At 39.7% G+C, this 21,462-nt stretch overlaps 1 protein-coding gene across 4 annotated transcripts in view; it reads right to left on the bottom strand.

Annotated features, from left to right (window-relative positions):
* The window catches only part of PDLIM5 (PDZ and LIM domain 5), a 213,821-nt gene that overhangs the window by 21,916 nt on the left and 170,443 nt on the right, over nt 1–21,462 (bottom strand). The window lies entirely within an intron of this gene.

Raw genomic sequence — 21,462 nt, 5'->3', positions numbered from 1 at the left:
GTGGTCTCTGCCTGCCGCACAGCCTCATCTGTCACCACCCTCTGCTTTTCTCTTTATGCTACAGTGAATACAAAACTGGCTCATTTCCCCTGTGAATGGGGCTATCTATTCACAGCCTGTCCTCACCTCACTTCTCTACCATTCTTCCTATTCACCTAGTAACCACCACTCATTAAGATGCAGCCCAGTCTGACTGGTGTGAGGTGATACCTCATTGTAGTTTTGATTTGCATTTCTCTACAATAAATGCTGGAGAGGGTGTGGAGAAAAGGGAACCCTCATACACTGTTGGTGGGAATGTAAATTGATACAGCCACTATGGAGAACAGTATGGAGGTTCCTTCTAAAAATAGAACTACCATATGACCCAGTAATCCCACTACTGGGCATATCCCCTGAGAAAACCATAATTCAAAAAGTCATCTAACACAATGTTCATTGCAGATCTATTTACAATAGCCAGGACATGGAAGCAACCTAAGTGTCCATCAACAGATGAATGGATAAAAAAGATGTGGCACATATATACAATGGAATATTACTCAGCCATAAAAAGAAACGAAATTGAGTTATTTGTAGTGAGGTGGATGGACCTAGAGTCTGTCATACAGAGTGAAGTAAGTCAGAAAGAGCAAAACAAGTACCGTATGCTAACGCATATATATGGAATCTAAAAAAAAAAAGTGGTTCTGAAGAACCTAGAGGCAGGAGAGGAATAAAGACGCAGACGTAGAGAATGGACTTGAGGACACAGGGAGGGGAAGGGTAAGCTGGGACGAAGTGAGAGAGTGGCATGGACTTATATATACACTACCAAATTTAAAATAGATAGCTAGTGGGAAGCAGCCACATAGCACAGGGAGATCAGCTCAGTGCTCTGTGATCACCTAGAGGGGTGGGATAGGGAGGGTGGAGGGAGACGCAAGAGGGAGGAGATATGAGGATATATATATACATATATCTGATTCACTTTATTATACAGCAGAAACTAACACACCATTGTAAAGCAATTGTACTCCAATAAAGATGTTAAAAAAAAAAAAAGATGCAGCCCAGGAGTCAGCTGCTCCACAACTCCCCCCTGAACTATCTCTCCCCGCTTCCCCTTCCACATAATTAGTCTTTTTCCCATGTTCCGTAATTTTCCGAATGACTAGATTATTGCCTCTACTGCACGTATTTGTGTCTTTTCTTCCCCAACTAGAGAGTAAGCTCCCTGAGGGCAGGAACTACGTCTTATTCTTCACCATAGCAACTAATACAGTGTCTGGAATGAATAAATGAATGAATGAATGAATGAGTAAAGTGGAATCAATACATAAATGAACAACAGCAAAAACTGCGAAGGATTAAAACCAACAGGTCTGCTACTTACCCACAGGTGATTAAAGTGTAGTGGAAGAGAAAAGGCATATATTCTAATGGTTGACAAGGAACAACTTTTAAGAAAAGCATATAAATAATATAAATTGTGTGTGTATGTATGTGTGTGTGGTACGTATGTGGTACGTATGTATGTGTGTGTGTGTGCTGACGGGATTCACATTAAAGGCGTGGTTAGAACTGGATAAGGTTAATTAGCATACTTGAAAGGCTATTTCTCCCTCAGGAGAATAAAGCCTGTTTGCAATGATGTGCAACTGCAGATCCAGAAGCCCTGCATTTATAAACACGCAGCACATCTCCTCCAGCTCTGCTTGGCACGTGAGCTGTGAAACGGCACTTGACAGGCCAGGGAGCTCGACTAGTGCCCATGTTTCAAGTGAGTCAACTGGATTAGGAACACATTTTCACTCTCTTGGACTCACAGTTTCTCTTACAGAAATGCAAAAGAAAGTTACTGTAATGTTTGCTTTGTCTACTCTCTTCCTAATTCTCTCACTGGCTTGCACAGCACAATGCTCCTTCAATTTCTAGATCCAGGCCTGACTGCTCTTGGAGAAAGGCAGATATGCATCTTCACCGCTGCAAAGCTTGTTCTTATCTTTAAATTCAAGACAGGCAACATGGATTTCATCTGCTTGCGCACATTACCAGCTCATCCTCACTATTCCTGCATGTCTGCATTCTCCCACTTACTCACGCATGGCCCTCTGGCTCTGCTGTCCCTGTCAGCCCCCAGACCCTAAGAACTGTTCCCTTGGAAATGTTTCCAAGGTCTGTCCCTTAATCCAAACCCACGCTCCAGCATCTGAGTCCTGGTCTTGAACCCCTCAAGTCTGGACAATTCCAAGTCTCCTAACCAGTCTCTCTGTCTTCAGTCTCTTTTTCAGCCTATTCTGCTGGATTATTTTTCCAAATACACTACTCTGATCATATTTTCTTGCTTATAAAGCTTCCCTAACTCTTCCCTGCAAACTCTATGCATTCCTGACAGTCCAGTCCCTGCATGAGCTCACTCCAATCTTCTTTACAACCTTGTTTTTTATGTTCACCCACATCCCCGCCATTATCATCTAACTCGGTGATCTTTATTTACCATTTAACTTGTGCCGTCCCTATTTGAAGGCACTATTCTCAAATCCTCACAACAGCCTTATGATTTAGGCATGATTAGTACCACACTTTTACTCTAGCTGAGGCAAAGAGAGGTTAAGAAAGCGGCCCAAGGTCACACAGCAAATTAAGGGCAACCCTAAAGCCAGGCGGTCTGGCTCCAGAGTCTGTGCTCTTAAACACTATGCTATCGTCTACTCACTGTCCCCTGGACATGCCGTGACAGGCCCTGCTTCTATGAGGCACAGGCGATGAAATGTCCCTTTCTCCATGACTACTCATGGATTTCCCATTCTGTAAGGCTCATGGAAATTCCATCTTCTTCCCCAGTATTCCCTGATTACCCCAGTCAGAAGTGTTCTCTTGTCCCTCTTAACGTCTTTAACACCTCCACCTATGAAGTATATTTGCTATTTATCAATATCCTGTAATATTTTTCCTTCCTAAATCAATGATAAACTCTGTAAAATGACAGCTTCCTTCTATTAACTTCTTTCTACCCATTACCAGAAAACTGCCTTAAAAATAGAAGGCAGGGCTTCCCTGGTGGCGCAGTGGTTGAGAGTCCGCCTGCTGATGCAGGGGATGCGGGTTCGTGCCCCGGTCCGGGAAGATCCCACATGCTGCGGAGCGGCTGGGCCCGTGAGCCATGGCCGCTGAGCCTGCGCGTCCGGAGACTGTGCTCCGCAACGGGAGAGGCCGCAGCAGTGACAGGCCCGTGTACCGCAAAAAAAAAAAAAAAAAAAAAAAAAGGCGGCAAAAAATTAATATTTAATCAAGTAAATGAAAAAGGAAAGGTTCCGAATCACTTTCATTTTGCCTTTTTAAAGAACACAATTGAGATAGCTATTTTTAAAATACGGATTAGGTTCAGGATTTCAAACAGTGGGAAAGTTACCAATTGAAAAATCTGAAAATCAGACCTCAAAGAGAGTCAAACCCTTTCATCTACCATATGCCTTTATTTCATCACATCTATGCATAAGCCCTAAAGTACTGAGTCACTGAGACATTTATAGCAATAAAAGAGTGTAGTAATTCCCCATCAGTCATTGTAAAATGGGACAGAATCCATCTGGCCCATGCTTCAAGGAGAAGGTACATGGGAACTAACTTATTTAACACGAGAAGCCATTCTTAAACATGAAACATGTGACTGTGTCTTAAACACATATAAAGAGGCTCTGAGCTCACTGCTGTTCCTTCCTTGGGAAGAAAAGCCTTGCTTTTTGTTACTGCCCCATTTTAACCACTTTGGATAAGATAGAAATTCTCACACCTCCGTTTTGTTGCTGTGTTGCTGGTACACTGGTCCTCACACAAAGCTACACAAGCCTTGTTAATTTTTACCAAGCCCTGAACATTTCCAAGGAACAGTTATTTCCCTTATGAATAAAGTGCTGTTTCATTTCTTCAGACTGAATTTCTCACTAGTCTAGCACAGGAGTGGGCAACTTTTGAGCTGTCAAGTGCCCACTCCCTGGCCTCTGCTCCCTTGGCTTATTGGGGAGAGGGAGGTGTAAGAAGGTGAAGTTTTGGAAAAGGGGAAGCACCACAAAATAAGCCCAGCTTCCTTTATAATTCTGTATAAAACTGTACTACCAGCTTCCCTGGTGGTGCAGTGGTTGAGAGTCTGCCTGCCGATGCAGGGGACACGGGTTCGTGCCCCGGTCCGGGAGGATCCCACATGCCGTGGAGCGGCTGGGCCCGTGAGCCATGGCCGCTGAGCCTGCGCATCCGGAGCCTGTGCTCCGCAACGGGAGAGGCCACAACAGTGACAGGCCCGTGTACCGCAAAAAAACAAAACAAAACAAAAAAAAACTGCACTACCACACAGACAAAAACAGTCTTCCACAGGGAGTACAGAGACCAAAATATTTCAAATTTATTGAAACTGCCATAAAAATAAATTTTATGTAGAAAAAATATATACATCTCTTTAGAGACAGCAGTTTAAAGACCTCAATCTACTTATCTGTAATAAAACCAGATTTTTCTTTTAAGTTCTAATAGAGGTATTAAATGGGAGCATTGAATTAGCCCTATTTCATAATCTAGGAACCTAAGTCACAAAAATTTAAGTGACTTATTCAAACTGAATAATGAGTAAGTCAGTAAAGTGTCACAATGAGAACATGAAGCGGAGGTTAGTTCTTGACTCAAGTTTTCCTTTTTAATCTTAATCTTGAACATCTTCCATTAAATTAGGCTTCTTTCATGGCTGATCTCTATCCCAATGGAACCATGTTTAAAAGTTAATTTTTTTCTTTTGTATTAAATATATTTCAGCATCATAAAACTCATCGAGAAATTTAAAGCCAGTAGCTACTCTCCAAAGTAAGTGTTAGTGAGATATCTTTTATTAACTTTAGAATGATAATTTATGAGTCTTAAAGGTTTGGAATGACATACATTCATACTTATTCTAAGCTTTTGTTTTTAGCACTATGATAGTCAAACCTAAGATTACAAAGATTATCATTAAATAAGTTAATATAAATGAGTGGGAAACCTAGCAGCACACTAGAATACTTTCTCAGTATATAATATGTAAAGTTGTCAAATTAATCAAGTAAAATTTAACCAACGCACAATATGTTGAGTTGCTAGTTTTTAAAATATTTGTCATAGTGATATATCTGAGAATTCTAAGGGGCAATACTTTTTAAAAAAGCAAACAGACCACTGACTTATTAACCATGAAATTTAATTTACTACAAAGAAATAAGGTCATTTCTTTTGGACTATAGACTATAAATTGGTGATAAAGAATTTTAAAAAATTGAACCATGTGATATTCATTAATTTAGTAGAACACGTACCTCCTGATATTGGGGAAATTTTTGTGGTATATCACTTGGAAAGATAAAGTCAAAACTCTTTACTCTAGAAAGACCTTAATTGCATTTTTCCCCAAGTAGATGATTCAAGTTTGCATCATTTAGCAAATTAGTTAACACAAGTTTTAAGCAATCTTATCCTGAGGTTTAATTTTCTTTTCTAACCATTTTAAGGCCCTAACTATGTGATTTTCAAGTTTATCCAAGTAACTTCTCAGTAATGTGCCACATAAATATATTACTGGGGATTTGTAGAGTATTATGTTATAAAAGACTATGTAACATATAAGGAATTAGAAAGTATCTAATTATTTACTATGTGCTTCAAATATAGCTAAGCTCACTAAAAGGCTCTTGTTTATATATATGAAGTTTCCAGAGAGAAAACAAAGATTAAGACCATTAGAATTCTAGGTAGTACAATGTGTGAATTCTCTGAAAACAGATGTTTTCCAACTATATTAAGAATAAGGTGGGTTAGGGACTGCCCTGGCAGTCCAGTGGTTAAGACTCCGCGCTTCCACTGCAGGGAGCATGGGTTCACTCCCTGGTCAGGGAACTAAGATTCCCGTATGCTGCAAAATAAATAAATAAATAAATAAATAAATAGGTGTTAAGATAAGAATAAGGTGGGTTATATGATATTTTTTCAAAAACAGCTGTTAACTCTAAACCAATATTGTTAAAAAAAAAAAAGAGTAGTGAAGATTATAATGTATATTTAAATATCTGGCCAGGCTGTACCTGAACAGGCATGAAATTCATCAGTTAACTCTCTGGTTCAAGTCAAATCATTCAACTACCAGTAAAATATTCTTATTACTGGCATATATTAGGTGAAAAAACACTACGTTACATCAAACCTTACTTGGAAACTTAACGTAAGTCAAATGGGGCTGGGGGATGATATCCCCCTAAACAAACAGATGTCGCTAAGCGTCTTCCAAGGAAGGTTACTCTTACTAGATGTAGTGCTTTTGAATTGCTGAACATATCATTCAGTAGGAGAGCAAGTTGGTGTTGAAAGATGAACTGCCCACGACAACATGAGAAATACATAACCTGATGACTTCTTACAACGTCCAGAGTACGTCCCAGTTCAAGCCATCATTACCTCTTGCTTGGATAACTTATTGCAGTGACTGCCTAAAGATCCTGCTCTACCCTTCCAAGGACACAGAGGCCAGGAAAGACTAAATCAGGTCACGCTGCTCCTCTGCTAAAAACCCTCCAACAACTCCCTTCTAAGTTAGAACTAAAACCAGAGGTCCTATAGAATCTGACTCCTGCGACCTTTCTGGCCTGATCTGCCACTTTTCCTTTGCTCACGAGCTACAGGGCACACTGTCTTCCTTACTATTTCTCTAAATGGCCAGTATGCTTCTAATTCAGGGCCTTTGTAGTTTCTAGTCCCTCTGCCTGGAAATCTTTTCCCCAGCTGCTTGCATGGCTTGCTCCCTCATTTCTTTCCTGTTCTCTGCTCAGAGGCCCTTTTACCAATGTGGCTTTCTCTCATCACCCTACATAAAACAGCAACCATCTCTCTCCAAACCAGCATTCTCTATACTCCTTAACTGGTTTATCATCCCCATCTAACGTATTTTATATTCTTCTTATTGCTTTTTATCTCTCTCTCCACACCTTGAGGCCAGGGACACTGTCTGTTTCGTTCCTTGCTGTATCTCTGGCACCTAGAACAGTCCCCAGCACGTTGCTTAACAAATCTCTGTGTAGAGAATGAATGACTCTGGCACCAAAATTATTGTCTTCCCACTGAAAGGAACCAGACTCCTTAGAGAAACTGCTGATTCTAGGATTGGGACAAACAATGAACATGGAAAGTCCAGAATATCTTGTTGAAGTAGAAAGCAAGAACGCTATCAAAGAACTAGAGTTATATCAAATGGACTTAAAGAAGCAGATGAGACAGCCTGAACATTAATAATAATAATAACTACAAAGGATTGAAATACTTCAAATAAGTTAACATGAACTCACAATGATCCTGGAATTTAAAAAAACCACATTGATCATCTTTAGAGGATGCTACGGAAACAATTCATTATTTTAAAAACCCGTAAAATTTAATAAAGAGGAAAAAAATCAAGCTTTACAACGTATCACCTGATAACCAATCATGTTTCGACTATATTCGCTCACTCCCCTGCCATCTCTGAACTGTCCTGAAGCAAATTCAAGATTTATCATTTAATCCATAATATTTCAACATCATTTCTAAGAGTACTCTTTTTAAAAAATCTACCCATAATACCATTATCACACCTAAAATAAAACAAAAATCTCCTTATCATCATCAAATAACCAATTTTCCAATTTACTTCTGATTAACCTCTGTATTAGTTTTCTCTCGCTGCTGTAACAAATTACTAAAACCGCATCGACTTAAAAACAGCACAAGTGTATTATTTTACAGTTCTCCTACACTGGTATTACCGGGCCAAAGTCAAGGCGTTGGCAGGGCTGAGTTTCTTCCTGAAAGCTCTAGGGAAAATCCATTTCCTTGCTTTTTTCCAGCTTCTAGAGCTGCCCAAATTCCATGGTTCATCCACCATCTCAAAGCCAGCAGTTTGAGTCCTTCTCACGCTACAGCACCCTAACCCTCTCTTTGCTTCCCTCTTCCAGTTTTAAAGGCCCTCGTGATTACAATGGGCCCACCAGGATAATATCCCTATTTTAAGGTCAGGTGATAAACAATCGTAATTCCATCTGCATCCCTGATTCCCCTTCAACATGCAATATAACATATTCACAGGCTCTGGATATTAGGACATGGACATCTTTGGGGGGGCATTATTCGGCTTACCACACACACCCCAACACAATATCAATCAGGATCCAAATAAGGAAGGTCCATATACTACATTTGGTGTATGTCTCCTAAATCTTTTAGTCTGTAATCCTTTCCATCTCCCCACTCCTTGCAATATACATGTAGAAGAAACTAAGTCTCTAGTTACACGTTTATGTGTGTATTTGAACTTTTTTTATAGTAAAAAGTTAAAAAAAATTTTATTCATATTAAACTGAATTGTTTCATCTTTACAACAACAATATAAGGTAATATTATTACTATTTGATGGGTCAGGAATACAAAGCTCAGAAAGGATAAGTGATTTGCCCAAAGACATGTACAGCAATAAAATGAAGCAAATATTTTTTGAATAACTACTATATACCAAATAATGCGCTAGGCTTAACTGCTGCAAATAAGACAGATAGGATTTCTGCCCTCATGGAGTTTAAAGAAGGTTACAGACCAGTAATTAGTCAATTATGTTATAGTGGAGTTAATGCTAGGATGATGGAAAGATAATCAGTTTAATTACAGATATCCATTCAGTCAAGTGTATACCTGCAGTCTACGGTGTGGCAGGTACTATGTTATACGCAGGTACCCAGTAGAGTAGGTGTACATGTTTCGTCCTTTCCCTCATAGAGCTCAAGCCTTTTTTTTTTTTTTGAGTTGGAGGTGCTCGTGGTTCATCTAAGTATAGACAGTCTACTGAATATATGAACTCAGGAAAAAGATCTGAGCTAGAAGAATGATTCAAGAGTTATCAGCACATTGATGACAACTGAGGCTGTGGGAATAAATGACATTGTTCAGGGAAAGAGTGGCATGAAATAGAAAAGCTCCTAAGGTACAAGACAAATGACAGAAATACTTTGGGAACAGAGAAAGAGGTAGGAGAAAAACCAGGAGAGTGCATCATGGAAGCCAAAGAAGCAGAGTAGAGAACATGGGATCCAAAACTAATTCTATCTGACTCCAAAGCCTATGTCCGTAAGCACTCGTTCACCAAATATTTATTATGTGCTTACTGTGTGCCAAGCTCTTTGCCAGGCACTACCTTGACCCAAGAAAATATGAAGGCAGATCTTCTTGACTGTGATCTAAACGTGGAAGTACTAACTTCTAGACCAGTTTAGAAGGAGGGGATAATGATAATGATGATTATCTTCTGCTATTTTAATTTTCTTAATAAGGCTGCTATGGTAAACTTAGGAATAATGTATGAAAGCATTATTTTTTTATTTGCCCTGGTATGCCTAACATCTTAGATTATCACTTTTAAGTCCTTCATGTACCTGTAAAAGATAAGTTTATGGGCTTCCCTGGTGGCGCAGTGGTTGAGAGTCTGCCTGCCGATGCCGGGGACTGATTCTGATCCCACATGCTACGGAGTGGCTGGGCCCATGAGCCACGGCCACTGAGCCTGCGCGTCTGGAGCCTGTGCTCCGCAATGGGAGAGGCCACAACAGTGAGAGGCCTGCATACCGCAAAAAAAAAAAAGAGATAAGTTTATTACAGAGATCTAACTTTCTTTTCCTCGACCTGGCTGTCCATCCTTTTCAGCCATTATAATTAATGGCTTCAAAGTTCTTAAAATATAACATATGGCTATAAAGCTAATTCTTTATGTTTTGAGAAACATTTCAGAGAATTTATGTAAACTGCTTCAGAAAGGGAAATATAATTATAGATGTAATGCTTTTGCTAAAGACAAAGAGGCCTGTAGCATTAAATGTTGAATCCATTTTTGTTGTACAAACTATATGGATGTAAATATTTCAACTACTATATTTGAATTAAGAGAAAGCAACAGAGAAAGTTATAGCAGTAAATCTATGGATAACCATCAAATATGTTTTAAGAACGCTGTAATATTTCATTCTCATTAAGTCAGAAATAAGGCTGAAATTAAGAATCGTAACATTCTCCCTCAAAAGAAAAAGGACAGATGTTTACAGCCTGGACCGAGAAGTCATATGTGAGGTTTTATGGTGTGAAAAACAACTGGCTCTACCAAAAGGCACATTCCTGTTATAAACACTGAGGCTAATGGTGTCCGCATATAAATAACTGGGCTACATCACAGTGACACTCTGGCACTCTTGGGGAGATACAACATTATAATTCAACATCTCAGAGAATATGTTCACGAAGGTATGGTAGAAATTTTACACATACTAAACTGGGTAGCGGTGATGGCAACACACTTGCATATTATCACGGGCAGCAAGCGCGTTCTTCTCTGTCCTGTCCCCAGCCGCCTCAAATAGATGGTGGCCATGAGAAGCGTAGAATCTGTGCGTTTTGTCTGTCAAGCCCCTTATGTTGAAAGCATAAACAACAGTCTACTCTTCGTAATCCAGGCATGAAATCATATCCAGTAGAAACAGAAAAGGTTTAATGTTGAGCCAAGATCTAGGATCAGAGGAAAATACATTCTAGAGAGGTTTGTACAACTTTTGTTAAGTGGAATCAAAAAAATTTTTAATTCAATGATTAAAAGCAAAATTGGACAGATTAAACTATTATCATTTCCCTAAGCAGTGGAGAATGCTGGTATGTACACCATAAAGAATTGGAACAGGTGCACCCAAGCCTCAAAGTATCGAATATTTCCGCAACTTCAGGAGGTTTGTTTCTTCCATTAGCAACCAGCCTTTCAACTCTTAAGAACGCAGATTAAACTGGATCTCGGGTGTCTTAATTAAAGTGAGTGTGGGGACTTGGATTAGGTTTTCTCTGCTTTTTCAATTTTTTGCTTCACACATCATTAAAATTCGGGATACAGAAACTTGCCTTTATCACCCTACTAACTAATTTAACTAACTACTTACATAGAAAACTTCCATTTGGTCAGAGTTACAACTAAAAGAAACCCAGTCCGTACCTTGTAAATAAAGATAACAGATCTTAAAAAAATATCTGTTTTTGCCAACATTCTATTAAAAACCAACAAATTATTTATCACTTACAGAGTTTTCTAAATCATCTCAGTACCACTGTTCCAATTTCGAATTTTATAATGGGAAGACAAGACCATGCTCTAATCATGGGCACTCAATGTGCTTCATGCTGAGAGAGAGGCATGGGGGAGGGAGAGAGAGGGAGGGGAGGGGGGAAATAAAGACAACGAAACAAAATCAGATAAAATAGTTAAAAAACCCACAAATCTGAGACGCGATTCATGACCTCAGGCGTACTAGAGAGGATCACTGGTAAACTCATACAGACTGTGTAAGCTAAGAATTTATTTAAAATACTAAATTTGTAGAATTTTACTCATATTTGAATGAGAAAACCATAAGGACATATATTAAAATTATTTATACTCACATTATATCTAGAGTTCTCACATATTTTATTGCCAAAGTAACATGAAATCCAAATGGGCTTGGCTTTTTACCATTTTCCCACCAATTTTCACCTATTTATTTAAGTGAGAAAGCAACCTAGTCTTAGAAATAAAGGAGAAAGTGACCTCAGACTTGAGTGCTCATATAAATAGGATTCTTTTAAGGTAGGCAAAACAACTGAAGCAGAAAGGGAAAGAAAATTTTAGAAGAGCTCCCCATGTCAAACAATACCAAACATGTCTCTAATGATGAATACAAGTTACTGGAAAATGTAAAACCTGGGATACTCCTTACGTTTCTATTACTACTATTAATTCTCTAAGGTATCTTTCTCAATTAAAGTCATTAGATCTCTAAAATAAACAAAATTATATTATCATTATCCAAAGTTACGCTTGAATTTCATATCTTTTAAAAGCAGAGAACATGCTCAGCTATTTTATGCTGGAGGGAGCAGTATCTTTAGCATAATGACTGACATTAAGAGACGCTTGGGCTCCTCGTTCTTCTAATTTCTAGTGTGAACTTCGAAGTTCCATCATTTGGGGACTTAGTTTCCTCATCTGTAAAACAGCAAAAATAATAACTACCTCAAAATGTGAGAGGGTTAAATAAGGTACTATAAGTGTTTACTTATAGTTCCTTGAATGTGTAAGAAATGCTTCATAAATGTCAATTATTTTATACTCTGACATAAGATCTTAACATGGTTAAAAGAAATAAAGTATCCACTCATTCAAGAGCTACCTAGTGAGCACATTCAACGTTTTAGATCTAGGAACTCTTCTGGTAGGAAAGATACACCCAAGAATAAGATACCTGCCCCCAAAGAATTTATCTTCTTATGGGTGATGTTCACAACCAAAGTGAACAGAGTGCTTTAGGATTAGTGCCTGTCAAGACTGCTCATGACCCCCAATAAAGTGTGCATCTACTATGCAGAATTAGCAAGCATAGTTTTACTTATTCCTGTGGTTTAAACCTAGGGTTGGTAATTTTTTTTCTGTAAATGGCTAGAGAGTAAATATATTAGGCTTTGTGGGCCATATGGTTTATGTTGCAACTACTCAACTCTGCCACTGGAGCACCAAAGGAGCCACAGACAACACGTAAATGAATGAGCATGTCTGTGCTCTAATACAACTTTATTTACAAAGACAGGTGTGTAATAATAAGAAGTAATAATTCTTTCTTTAAAAATTTTATCAAAGTAGAGCTGATTTACAATGTTGTTAATTTCTGCAAAGTGACTCAGTTATGCATATATATTCTTTTTCATATTCTTTTCCATTATGGTTTATCACAGGGTATTGAACATAGTTCCCTGTGCTATACAGTAGGACCTTGCTGTTTATCCAACCTATATGTAATAGTTTGCATCTGCTAATCCCAAACTCCCAATCCTTTCCTCCCCCCACGCCCCCTCCCCCTTGGCAACCACAAGTCTGTTCTCTATGTCTGTGAGACTATTTCTGTTCCCTAGATATGTTCATTTGTGTCATATTTTAGATTCCACATATAAGTGATATCATATGGCATTTGTCTTTCTCTCTTCTGACTTAAGGAAGTAATAATTCTTTATGAAAAGCACATGTGAATAAATCCAGGTATCTTCCCTTACAAAAGATTTAATATTTTAATCTCAGGATGAGACGAAAATGGGGAGAAAAGAAGAGCTTTCAACACAGAGCACTTGCATCAGAGCTGGGAAGGTTCCAACATGGGAAAAAATACCAATAAGAGGACATTTAAAAGAAAAAAAAAAAAGAGGGCAGTTAATGGCTGCTACTTTTATTTTTTCCTATGTCAGGGCCATAATTCTAAACAAAAATATATTTGTTACATAAAGAGATAGAACATATTTATATGCTTCACACCATGGTTTTGACAATGGACAGCTCCAGTCAGGCCTTTACGGCAAGTGGACTGTTTAGTTTAATGATGTCAAAATGCAGGGGAGCAGATGGCAATAAAACATTATTAGAAGAGATGAAACATACGCAACTGGTAGCAGTTTACTTATTCATATCAAAATTTAAAAATGGAACCAATAAATCTATCCATCTTAGCTAAGCAAATCTAGTTATCTTGATTTATTACTGCAGACTAAAGCCTACAATGAAATTTGGGATGGTTGTAGAAACAGTAATTTCCTTTCTCACCCCTATCTTCTTTAGGTTTCAAATAAAATATAGAATTTATATCCACTTATAACTGAGATGCACATCACTCAGTCTTTGATCTAATCAGATCTCACAAATACATTCGAGTCTTCCTTGAAAAAAACAAAGAATACATCAGATCTCCCCAAAGCTCTGTCCATAGTGAATAAAGAAGCTTTTGCTTGTTGCTAAAATGTAGCATACACCAGAGGCAGGGTATGATAAAGGGTCATATTAACTAGAATCTTAGCTAAATTTTTAAAATGTAATTGAGATGCAATGAAAATGTTACTTGAAACAGATCTTAGTAATTGCTAGTTACCTAGTTTATCCGCCCTATGCAATCTTTTCTAGACTATCCCAAAGAGAGTTAGTTCTCCCTAAGTATATTCACTGATTTTATCCTGTCATACAGAAAACTGCACTATTTAGTCAAAATAACTGGGTTCAAATCACGATAGGACTCTGAACAATTCTTTTGACATTCCTCAGACTCTGCCACCTCATTGGGAAAATGATGCCCATTTAAAATTTTAATGACATTCTCTTACTGTACACTCTGAATAAAAAGATACTTTTAAAAGCTGAAAGTATTACAAAAACATAATTTTTTTTACTACTAATAAATGATACCCACCATTTTACTGTTAAAAGAGGATATCTGTTCCCTTCGAGTCTACCAACTACAGTCTTGAGTTCCAAACGGCCAAATGATGAGTACTCCACAAAGACAGGATGCAACAGAAACTAAAATTAACTAAATATTCATTTTGAAAGCAAGTTTGTGCCTTTTTCCCTTTTTCATTTGACCAAAATGAATTTACTGTGTTACTAAAAGATCTTCCAATGATCCCAACTTTTCTATTTATAGCTTACTTGCATTGTGCTTCTTCAAAACATAATTCATATTTTAAAAAAGAATCACCAATTTTTACAAGTCTCACTGTCAATTATGAGCCATTGTCTTCACTACGTATATTAAAATTGCTCCATAAAGAAAAAAGCAATTCACTAATAAAAAGCCTATATACATATTACAGGTATCCCCGGCACTGTCCTAAAATGCTATAAGAACTGCTAATGAGAACAGAAAAAGGAAAAATTTCAGCACAGCTAGACAACACTAACTACTGTGAAAGAAAACATAACAAAGTTTTTCATTTTCAATGGCCCTATGAAATAAGGTCACACTGCTTTCTATAGAAAATGGTGATTAAAGTATTAGCCAAGACTATATAGCTCCATGATTTTCTGAGTAAGAAATTACAAGTTATTTATTAAAAACTTATCATAATGTTAACACATTGAAGTATTATTACAAATGCTCTCAAAATCAACATATTTTGAAAGTGGGAAAGAAGGAAAAAGCCTGTAATTAATGAAAAAAAACCCTGAAAGCCTATTTACGGACTTAAAGCTTTCCGAACTACATACAAATAACAACATGAGTATTTAATTTTTGATCAGTGAGATTTTACAGAATTTTTCTTCTTTTGTCTTGGAAGAAACCTCTTTTCCATCTCATAATGTTTATTTCCATGACAACGTGTAGTATAATACGTGTGCTTCCTGAAAAGGTAAGCAATTCGGTGAGGATCATGCCAAAGCTACCAGTCTCATATCTGCCACTATAAAGAACTGAAAGAGTCAACATTTACAAAATGCTGACTTAGGGGAAATCAATGCACTCACCTGAGGAAATGCTGCAAAAACAGGCTATGTTATAAAAGTAAACTTTAAGTTATTTCTCAAGTACAATACAAAATGCAATCTACTCAGATTTATATTTTGTAACTACACACATTACATAAACAAAGCTGTATTCAACCAAATTTTTGTGCCATAGTCTGACTTAGAACAAAGTATAGTTTCTTCCAGCCAAGTACAATCCTCTACCAGGTTTTAACAGAGGATACGTGAATACTCCATAAGGGATAAAGTTCCCTAGGGAAGCAATGGTTAGAACTTGCCTCCCCGGCAGATTTAAGTGTAAGTACTTTGCATTCTCTTGGAATTCTCTCGGTTCGCACCGGGTAACGTTCATTATTATTACCCCTATACTGGATAACCTCAACAACCTCTCAATATTCTGCAGGACTCCAGTCTTAATCTCTACAGTGAAGTCATCATAATCTTTTAAACACATTAACACTATCATGATCTCTTAATCATGCAAATCTGACTGTGTCACTTTCCAACTTAGGAATCTTTCGGCATCAATCCACACTCTCTTACTTTCAAAGCCCCTTCTGACCAGCCCCACTAACCCATCCAGCTTTCTTTCCAGCCACTGGAATACATCCATCCTGGATATATTGAACTACTTGCCCTTCCACCAAGAAGGCAGGTTCTCTGACAGCTTTTGCATGTGTTGTTCTCTCTCCATCTTGGCCTCTTCCGAAAAATACTCAAGGAACACTGACTTCGTACAATTTTACTTTAGGCACAAACATGAACACTGTGTTCTTGCGTAAAATACGACTCCACTATAAACAAATACTTACTACACCTCGAGACTGTATCACTGCAACATCACTGGCCTCTTTCTCCCCCTTCCATTGATCCAGACCTCCACGCCTCTGGACCTTGTGATCGGATTTAACTCTTTGTATTTACCTTGAGGTTTTTTTTTTTTTTTTTAAATTGATTTCTGTTACTGGCGTTTTGCATCCAAGTTAATTTGTCCATAGTGACAAGGCGGGTGAATATCCCTAATATTTCCTCTGCATTCCACTGCTTGGTTCCTTATATGCCATTAAGTTTCCAAATTTTCTGAGAAAAAAATTCCTGTGATACAGCTTCGGACCTATTACTAATTTTTTTTAATTACCGGAAAATAAAAATAAGAGTACTAGTTACAGTATTGCTAATGTTCACAACTTTTAAGGTTTCTGGGAGTTTAATGCTTCAAGGACAGGGGAGTCCCCTTCTCCTTTACCAATGTGTATAGTTCTTAACGGCAGCCATTGGCAGACAGCACGTCCACCTTTGTTCAAGAACTGTTGCGGGAATTTCAGGTCTGATAGGAGGAAAGAACAAAGCCTGGGGAATTCCTCGAATCATGTGAAGATGTCCAAAATAAGACAAACTAACCTATCCAGCCACTCACTCGCTCACTCACTGACATTTACTGAGGGCCTCTAAACATGCCAGCTATCGGGTAAGCGCCATAAAGATTAGTAAGACTTGGTCCCTGTCCTTACGGGGGTCTAAAAACAGTGGCAAAATACACATACGTAAACGACCAAAATGAACATGATGAACGTTATAACAAAGCAATCATCAAATTTCTGTAGGAACACAGAGGAAGAACAGAACTATGAAGGCTCAAGCAAGGTTCACAAAGGACGTGACATCTGGGCTTGAAGAGGGAAGAGAAAATTTCAGGGGTGGAAGGGTGGGAAAGCATTTCAAATAAAAGGAGCCTCTTGTACAAAGCTCAGAGGTGTGTGCCTGAGGAACGGTATGAACTCATGAGCCTGAGTGTGGCTGGGCTGGAGGGACCATGAGGAACGACACGACGACGCGTGGCTGGGGGAGAGGCTGGCACGAGGATGTGAGGGGACGGAAAGCCCTGTTAAGAAGCCAAACATTTAAAATGTGGGCGGCAGAGCGCCCAAAACATTTTCAAGCAGGGAAGTCACATGAGGAGAACTGTTTTATTGGCTGGTAACAGTGTAAGTTATTAATACTATCATTAAAAGGAATAAAGGGCTAGAAACTCAACCTTTCTTGAGTACCCTCTATGGACAAAGCACTTCAATATATTTATATCATTTGAGCTTCCCAACAATGCTCTAGTGGACCTTCTGGACACTTACTTTAATAGATCAAGAAATCGAAGGCTCAGAATCCTCCATCTGGGGAACACTTCTGGCTTTCTGAAATTCCTACCCCAGAGGGCAGGGGTACCTATTCTTTAGGCCCCTCCAATCAACAAACTGTGATGAACAATGGGCCTGGAGGAGCTTCAAGACGGCAGAAGGGTAAGACGCAGAGATCACCTTCCTCCCCACAGATACATCAGAAATACATCTACACGTGGAACAACTCCTACAGAACACCTACTGAACGCCGGCAGAAGACCTCAGACCTCCCAAAAGGCAAGAAACTCCCCGCGTACCTGGGTAGGGCAAAAGAAAAAAGAAAAAACAGAGACCAAAGGATAGGGACAGGACCTGCACCACTGGGAGGGAGCTGTGAAGGAGGAAAAGTTTCCACACACTACGAAGCCCCTTCGCGGGCGGAGACTGCGGGAGGCGGAGGGGGGAGCTTCGGTGCCGCGGAGGAGAGCGCAGCAACAGGGGTGCGGAGGGCAAAGCGGGGAGATTCCCGCACAGAGGATCAGGGCCGACCGGCACTCACCAGCCCCAGAGGCTTGTCTGCTCACCGGCCAGGCGGGCGGGGCTGGGAGCTGAGGCTCGGGCTTCGGTGGGAGCGCAGGGAGAGGACTGGGGTTGGCAGCGTGAACACAGCCTGCAGGGGGTTACTGCGCCACGGCTAGCCGGGAGGGAGTCCGGGGAAAAGTCTGGACCTGCCGAAAAGGCAAGAGACTTTTTCTTACCTCTTTGTTTCCTGGTGCGCGAGGAGAGGGGATTAAGAGCGCTGCTTAAAGGAGCTCCAGAGACAGGCGCGAGCCGCAGCTAAAAGCGCGGACCCCAGAGACGGGCCTGAGACGCCAAGGCTGCTGCTGCCACCACCAAGCCTGTGTGCGAGCACAGGTCACTATCCCCAACTCCCCTCCTGGGAGCCTGTGCAGCCCGCCACTGCCAGGGTCCCGGGATCCACGGACAACTTCCCCGGGAGAACGCACGGCGCGCCTCCGGCTGGTGCAACATTACACTGGCCTCTGCTGCCGCAAGCTCGCCCAGCATCCGTACCCCTCCCTCCTCCCAGCCTGAGTGAGCCAGAGCCCCCGAATCAGCTGCTCCTTTAACCCCATCCTGTCTGAGCGAAGAACAAGACGCCCTCAGGTGACCTACATGCATTGGGTCCAAATCCAAAGCTGAACCCCGGGAGCTGTGCGAACAAAGAAGAGAACGGGAAATCTCTCCCAGCAGCCTCAGAAGCAGTGGATTAAACCTACACAATCAACATGATGTACCCTGCATCTGTGGAATACCTGAATAGACAACGAATCATCCCAAATTGAGGAGATGGACTTTGGGAGCAATGATATATATATATATATATATTTTTCCCCTTTTTCTCTTTTTGTCAGTGTGTATGCTTCTGTGTGTGATTTTGTCTGTATAGCTTTGCTTTTACCACAAAAGAGTTGTGGTAAAAGAGTTCTGTCTGGTTTTTTTGTTTCTTGTTTTTTTTTTAAGTAGATGTTGGGGGTAGGAGTTTATTAATTAATTTATTTATTTTTGGCTGTGTTGGGTCTTCGTTTCTGTGCGAGGGCTTTCTCTAGTTGTGGCAAGTGGGGGCCACTCTTCATCGCGGCGCGCGGGCCTCTCACTATCGCGGCCTCTCTTGCTGCGGAGCACAGGCTCCAGACGCGCAGGCTCAGTAGTTGTGGCTCAGGGGCCTAGTTGCTCTGCGGCACGTGGGATCCTCCCAGACCAGGGCTCGAACCCGTGTCCCCTGCATTAGCAGGCAGACTCTCAACCACTGCGCCACCAGGGAAGCCCTGTTTTTTTTTTTTTAGTATAGTTTTTAGCATTTGTTATCATTGGTGGATTTGATTTTTGGTTTGGTTGCTCTGTTCTTTCTTTCTTTTTTTTTTTAATTACTTCAATCCTTCCTTCCTTCCTTCCTTCCTTCCTCCCTTCCTTTTTCTTTCTCCCTTTTATTCTGAGCCGTCTTGGTGCTCTGGCTGGGCATCAGGGCTGTGCCTCTGAGGTAGAAGAGCCAAGTTCAGGACATTCGTCCACCAGAGACCTCCCAGCTCCACGTAATATCAAATGGCGAAAATCACCCAGAGATCTCCATCTCAATGCCAAGACCCAGCTCCACTCAACGACCAGCAAGTTACAGTGCTGGACACCCTATGCCAAACAACTAGCAAGACAGGAACAAAACCCCACCCATTAGCAGAGAAGATGCTTAAAATCATAAGGTCACAGACACCCAAAAACACACCACCAGACGTGGACCTGCCCACCAGAAAGACAAGATCCACCACATCCACCAGAACACAGGCACTAGTCCCCTCCACCAGGAAGCCTACACAACCCACTGAACCAACCTTAGCCACTGGGGGCAGACACCAAGAACAATGGGAACTATGAACCTGAAGCCTGCAAAAAGGAGACCCCAAACATGGCAAGTTAAGCAAAATGAGAAGACAGAGAAACACACAAGAGATGAAGGAGCAAGGTAGAAACCCACCAGACCAAAGAAATGAAGAGGAAATAGGCAGTCTACCTGAAAAAGAAATCAGAGTAATGACAGTAAAGATTATCCAAAATCTTGGAAATAGAATGGAGAAAATACAAGAAACATTTAACAAGGAACTAGAGGAACTAAAGAGAAAACAAACAATGACAAACAACACAATAAATGAAATTTTAAAACTCCAGAAGGAATCAATAGCAGAATAACTGAGGCAGAAGAACGGATAAGTGACCTAGAAGATAAAAGAGTGGAAATAACGACTGCAGAGTAGAATAAAGAAAAAAGAATGAAAAGAATTGAGGACAGTCTCAGAGACCTCTGGGACAACATTAAACACACCAACATTCGAATTATTGGGGTCCCAGAAGAAGAAGAGAAAAAGAAAGGGACTGAGAAAATATTTGAAGAGATTATAGTTGAAAACTTCCCTAATATGGAAAAGGAAATAGTCAAGTGCAGAGAGTACCATACAGGATAAATCCAAGGAGAAACACACCAAGACACATATTAATCAAACTATCAAAAATTAAATACAAAGAAAAAATATTAAAAGCAGCAAGGGAAAAACAACAAATAACATACAAGGGAATCCCCATAAGGGTAACAACTGATCTTTCAGCAGAAAATCTTCAAGCCAGAAGGGAGTGGCAGGACATATTTAACGTGATGAAAGGGAAAAACCTACAACCAAGATTATTCAACCAAGCATTTCATTCAGATTTGAGGGAGAAATTAAAACCTTTACAGACAAGCAAGAGCTAGGAGAATTCAGAACCACCAAACCAGCTTTACAACAAATGCTAAAGGAACTTCTCTAGGTAGGAAACACAAAAGAAGGAAAAGACCAACAATAACAAACCCAAAACAATTAAGAAAATGGTAATAGGAACATACATATCCATAATTACCTTAAATGTAAATGCTCCAACCAAAAGACACAGACTGGCTGAATGGATACAAAAACAAAACCCATATATATGCTGTCTACAAGAGACCCACTTCAGACCTAGGGAGACATACAGACTGAAAGTGAGGGGAGGAAAAAGATATTCCGTTCAAATGGAAATCAAAAGAAAGCTGGAGTAGCAATTCTCTATCAGACAAAATAGACTTTAAAACAAAGACTATTATAAGAGACAAAGAAGGACACCCCATAATTATCAAGGGATCAATCCAAGAAGATATAACAATTGTAAATATTTATACACCCAACATATGAGCACCTCAATACATAAGGCAAACGTTAACAGCCATAAAAGGGGAAATCGACAGTAATGCAATCATAGTAGGGGACGTTAACACCCCACTTTCAGCAATGGACAAATCATCCAAAATGAAAATAAATGGAAACACAAGCTTTAAATGACACATTAAACAAGATGGACTTAATTGATATTAATAGGACATTCCATCCAAAAACAACAGAATACACCTTCTTCTCAAGTGATCATGGA

This window comes from Lagenorhynchus albirostris, chromosome 4, assembly GCF_949774975.1.
Source record: "Lagenorhynchus albirostris chromosome 4, mLagAlb1.1, whole genome shotgun sequence".
In the NCBI taxonomy this organism is placed as follows: Eukaryota; Metazoa; Chordata; class Mammalia; order Artiodactyla; family Delphinidae; genus Lagenorhynchus; species Lagenorhynchus albirostris.
The sequence above is the reverse complement of the archived record's forward strand: the minus strand, read 5'-3'. Positions and strand labels throughout refer to the sequence as shown.